Source organism: Myodes glareolus, chromosome X (genome assembly GCF_982192425.1).
Source record: "Myodes glareolus chromosome X, mMyoGla1.1, whole genome shotgun sequence".
NCBI lineage: Eukaryota > Metazoa > Chordata > Mammalia > Rodentia > Cricetidae > Myodes > Myodes glareolus.
Genome location: NC_142053.1, coordinates 114498438 through 114504359, shown reverse-complemented (window position 1 = coordinate 114504359; position 5922 = coordinate 114498438). Strand labels below are relative to the sequence as shown.

Sequence of the window (5922 nt, the reverse complement as noted above, 5' to 3'; positions counted from 1 at the left end):
GCAAGATACAATGATCTTCCTTGTTTCTTTCTTTCAGTCCATCCTTTTTTTATGCACTGTACTTTGGACTTTATGCATACTAGATAAGCACTCTGCTACTGCACTACACACACGCACACACACACACACACACACACACACACACACACACACACACACAGCTTTTGTTTGTTTTGAGCATCTTGATATGTATTCTAGGTTAGGCTTGGAATTCACATCTTCCTGCCTCAGGATTCTGAGTGGTACTATACCCCACTGATATAGTAACCTTTGAAAGCTTTTATTTGGTTGTAGTATTGAAGCACATGCCTTTGACAGTTTTGACAGTCTCTCCTCTGCTCACAGTCCTCAATATTCAGTTGACTGCCAATCAACATAGAGCAGGAGGCTAAGGAACTGAGCCAGCACCAGGCTGCATAGCAGCACCCCATGGATAATGAGAGGTTGATGCCAGCCTTGAATACCTCTTCATCTTTTAGAAGCCGTGGCCTCCTGACCTTCTCAGCTTTCAGTGAATTCTCACTGATGTCTTCCACAAATGTACCAACAGTGCCTGGTTCCAGTTTTCCAACACTGTCTCCGCCAAGACCTCTTCGACACACGGAATGTTACCTGTACTAGGCATGCCTTTTTCTGGGACTCAGGCTATGTCCACCTGTATGGGTTAGATGTTCAACCCCAGCGATCAGACATTAAAATCTCAAAATTCGCTTGTCAGCCCATCAGACTGCCAGAAAGCCACCTTACCTAAGCAGCCCATAACAGCTCCACAGAATATAGAGAACTCCAGGGTCCAAGGAGAGACACTCACAGTCACAAAGGAACACATGTGCCAGTATGACAACTGTAGAGAAGCTGATACCAAGGCATTCCAACCTTCTGACACCCCAACTCCATCCTACTACAAATGCTTTTGGCAAGACCGTACAGAGACTTTTCCCCATCTGACATTTGAACAACATATGTGGTCACATATTGGATGTCAACCACATAGATGTCATGAGTGTAGCCTAGATTTCATGGGATTGTATTCCTATTTCCTGTAATATCAAAAGACACAGCAGCAGGTGCCAGCATCCCTACAATCTCAGGCCATCAGTCGACAGACAGATGGTCCTCAGGTCAACAGTGCACAGACAGATGGTCCTCCTGCTCCTGGTCAAGAGCACTGGGTTACTCTTTTTCACTAACCAAAGATCTTGCTGCCTCAGAACCAGCTCATCTCTTTGGTAAAAGAAGGGGTTAGAGTTAAATGGGGTCAGGAAAATTAGGAAGGCATGATAAAGTCCAAATGGAGCTCTGGACTCCATCAGGGATTCCCCATAGGTGCTATCTCCAGTGTCCTGCCTCTCAGGGACCAGTCAATCTGCTATTTAGCTAGCTGAGAAGAAAGAGAACAGAGCTAGAGGGCTTTCTTCAAAAGCTCTTACCTGGTATCATCCCCAGATTCAAATCCTGCTCCATAAAATCCATATTCTTGACCTGAGCTTCCACATTTCCCAGAGCTAGGTTATGTACAAAATCGGGAAATTATTAATAATACCAATATGATCTTAGAAAAGGACTGTGAGTACCTTGTTTTATCTTTTATTCTGGAAGAATAAGAAAAACAGTCCTGAACTGTTTAGGACATATGTGCCATCAGAGTGTCCCTGGCATCGACTGTCCACATGTCCAGAGCTTCTGTCTCTTCCCACCGGACTCCCTCCTTCCCACAAGACTTAGGATCTGGCATCCCACGTAGCCTTGTGGGGGAGCTAATACTCTCAGGTAAAAACTTGGTAAGTGACAAATGTCAGCCAGAGAGCCAGGCTGAGGAAGTCTGCTTTCTCTCCTCCTCATGAAGTATTGCATAGCACTGTTTTCCCCCTACACACAGCCTGTGGAGAGACCTCCCAGGAAGCTGGTGAGCATGCCTGCCTCTTCAAGGCTACTCATAAGGCAGTGGCCGGCAGGGAACTGTGTCACCTTGCACTTCCCTGAACCAATTGCATCTTCTTATTCCTATACCTTGACTTTTAAACCTCCCAAATAAAATATCAGTGTTTATTTACTTGTTCATTGTCTTGTAGTGCATATATGTACATATATGGGCGTAGACACACATGCTATGGTGTGCATGTGGTGTCAGAGGATGCCTTGCTGGAGTTGGTCCTCGCCTTCTGCCAAGTGGGTGCCGAGGATTAAGCTCTGTATGTGTGCATGGGAGAATGCAGTGCTTGTGCAGACAGAAGATGTCTGATCACATAGAGCTAGAATTACAGGTGGTTGTGAGGTGTCAGAAATGGTTGTTGGGGACTGAACTCTGCAAGAGCAGCAAGACTATCTCCAGCCCTAAGTGTGTGTGTGTGTGTGTGTGTGTGTGTGTGTGTGTGTGTGTGTGAAAGAGAGAGAGAGAGAAAGGGGGAGAGAGAGAAAGGGGGAGAGAGAGAAAGGGGGAGAGAGAGAAAGGGGAGAGAAAGGGAGAGAGAGAGAAAAGGGGAGAGAGAGAGAAGGGGAAAGAGAGAGAAAAGGGGAAAGAGAGGGAAAAGGAGAGGGGGGGAAAGGGAGAGAGAGATGTAGTATGTTTGTTTGTGCATTTTAGATTTGAATGGGGATATCAGGTGTCTTGTTCTCTCCATCTGTCTTATTCCTTTGAGGCAGTTCTTTCTGAATCTGGAATTAGTAGTGCTTTTGGCTTGGTTGGCAGCCAGCAACCAAATGAATCAAATGATTCTTCCTGTCTCTGCCACCCTACAGTGCTGTGACTACAGGTATACAAGAGACTGTAACAGGCTTGTCGCATGGTTGCTGGGATGCAAATTTGGGTCCTCAAGCTTGCACTGCAAATTCTCCTAAACCCAGAGTATCTCTCTAGCTCCTAGGCTCTCTTTTTCTTTTCTTATTTTAACTCTTATGTTAGATTTTGGTTTTAGTTCTGTGGGAGTTTCATATATGTTTTGAGCATACTTGTCTCATCATAGACTCTGTTTTCTATGTGGCTTGGGAAATAGAAAGAGAGAGGGAGACATTAGACTAGGAATGACAAGAACAAACTCTGCTGCAATTTCTCTCCCCTACTTGGCTCTGGTACTTGAACCACTTAGGTCTAGGGCACAGATTTTCATTATATAGTTGTGCATGTGTATGTGAGTGTATGTGTGTGGTGGGCATGGGCTGGAAGTTGCATCGATCCTCCTGTCTAAACCCTGTTTGTGAGATTATGGATATCCATAAAGATCAGCATAAACATTTTTAGTTACACTTAAATTATTCTGTTCATGTGTAGATATGAGGGACATTTGTGTGCCATAGCACACATATAGAGGTCAGAGGACAAGACAACTTGGAAAGTCAATTTTCTTCTTCTGCCATATGCATCTTAGGGATTGAATTCAGATCTTCAGACTTGCCAGCGAACATCTCTACCTACTAAACCAGTTTATCAGCCCCCAGCATTTCTTTCTTTTCTTTTTGAGACAAGGTCTCCCTGTATCTGGAACTATGTAGACCAGGCTGGCTTCGAACTCACAGAGATCTGCCTGCCTCTGCCTCCTGAATGCTGGATTATACGTGAGTATACCACTTTTTCCCTGCACCGTGTGTTTGTGTTGCAATGGGGTTTCATCATATAGCCCTGGCTTGGAACTCTTTATGTAGACCAGACTGGCCTTGAATTTGTGACATTCCTTCTGCACCTGTCTCCAGGGTGCTGATATTACAGGCCTGAGCCACTATACCAGGCTGAACCTTTTCCCTTCTTTTTCCTTGTACTAGGTATTAAACATAGGACCTTGCTCATACTGGGCAGGCAAGGACTCTACCACTGATCTATATCCCTAGCAATTGTAGATATTTCTGAAAATCTAGATAAAATGAAGTCTATAAGAGGCATAATTGCTGTTAACATCTTGGTCAGGGTATCCAAGGCTTGCTTGCTTTTCTTTAACCATTGCTGGGAAATTGAGGTTCTAGTGGTTTTGTTGTTTAATTTTATGTGCACACAAGATACCCTGACCTCCACACTTGTTCACCCATATATACACATAGATTTTTCAAAAGTACTTCATTTTTTGCGTATGTTCTTAAGTGTATTCAGGAACCCACAGAGGTCAGAAGAGGTGTCCGAACAGGCACTGGATCTTCTGGAGCTGGAGTTATAGATGATTGTGAGCTACCATGTGGGTGCTGGAAACAGAACCCAAGTCCTTTGCAAGAGCAGAGGGTGCTCTTAACCAGTCCTATGAATATTAATGAATGTAAATGTGAAGCAAACTTCCTGCTTTAGCTTCCCCAGCGCTGGGATTAAAGGCCTAGAGTGTTTTGTTTTGTTTTCAGACAGGGCTTCTCTGTGGCTTTGGAGCCTGTCCTGGAACTAGCTCTTGTAGACCAGGCTGACCTCGAACTCCCAGAGATCCGCCTGCCTCTCCTCCTGATTAAAGGTGTGCGCTACCACCGCCCGGCTGCCTAGAGTTTTCTTTTGGGGTTGGAGATTAAACCCAGGGCTTTCTGCATGTCTAGCACAAATCTGGCCATTGAGCTACATTCACAGCCCTGCCATTTTAAGCACTCAATAAAACTGTTTATCTCCAATCACTACCAGGGTGGCACAGGCCTTTAATCATGGCCCTTGGGAGGCAGAGGCAAGGCAGATCTCTGAGTTTGGGCTACATAGTGAGTTCCAGGGCAGCCAGGTTTACATAGAGACCTTGTCTTAAAAAGATCACACTCTAATTATTTTCCAGAGAGACTCTGTATTGGGCCTTTTGTTGGTAGGCCAGCCCAGCCTGCCATAGACAGTAGTTTTAGCAGGAAAGACAATGACTCAGCTCTCCATTTACATAATCATGGCACAGCACAAGCAATTGAGTTTTAAATAAAGCTGCAGGCTTCCTTTAACATATGATTTGGAAGAATGAAACTTTGGACATTTGGCTGGGAACAGTACTGTAAAGCCTCTTGTAGTCTGTTGCCTTCACCCTCACTGGACCTGGAGGAGCAGCTACCTGGCTATTGTTTCCAGAGTTCTTTGAAACGTCCCAAGCCCTCAGGTCCTATAGATCATTTGAGTTTGGCCAAAGGTTTCTGGGACAGGAGACAAGTTTGAGCTGGAGCTGTTGTGTAGTGGCAGGCATTGTTTTCCTTGTTTTAGGCAACTATTAACTTCTAGATTTCCTAATTCTTGATTCCTAAATCTTGATTTCCTAATTCTTTGTAATACAGCTCTCCCCCTTTTTTCTAAATACATACTATATAATTTTTAAAAGAGCCATATGCTTTTTTTGTCTGTTTTTTTTTTCTTTTTGAGACAGGGTTTCTCTGTGTAGCATCTCTGACTGTCCTGGAACTCATTTTGTAGACCAGAATGGCCTCGAACTCCTTAAGATCCACCTGCCTCTGCCTCCCAAGTGCTAGGATTAAAGGCAAGCACCACCACCACCAGGCCAAGCTGTACCCTTTTAAGACCATAACACAGCAGGCAGAAATAGGTCTGATCTATATAGCAAGTTCTACCAGGGCTACATAGTCAGACCCTGTCTCAAAAAGAAAAAAAAAAGTGGTACTAGGAATTCAACTCAGGGCAAACTCCAAACTCCTTTTAAAAATTTATTTTTAGGGGCTCGTGAGATGGTGCAGTGGTTAAGAACAATTTTTGATCTTGCAGAGGACTGGAGGTCAATTACTGGCACCCACATCAGGCAACTCACAACTGACTGCAACTCTAGTTCCAGGGGACCTTGCGCCCTCTTTTGGGCTCTGCAGGCACTGCACTTACATACACAACGTTGCATAGAGACACACATATAAATAAAAATAAAAATCATACTTTAAAAAAAATTCCATAATTTTTTAAATTTGTGGGTTACCTTTGTGCAGGGGCCATGCTAATATTCTCTGTGTTGTTCCAATTTTTAGTTTAGTTTATGTGCTGTTAAAGCAAAC

General features: G+C 44.1%; 1 non-coding gene across 1 annotated transcript; it reads right to left on the bottom strand.

Moving 5' to 3' along the window:
• Positions 1-5811: 5811 nt before the first annotated feature.
• On the bottom strand, positions 5812-5922 carry LOC125404670 (U6 spliceosomal RNA). Its single transcript, XR_007233334.1, has one exon. It is a non-coding gene; the product is annotated as a U6 spliceosomal RNA (small nuclear RNA).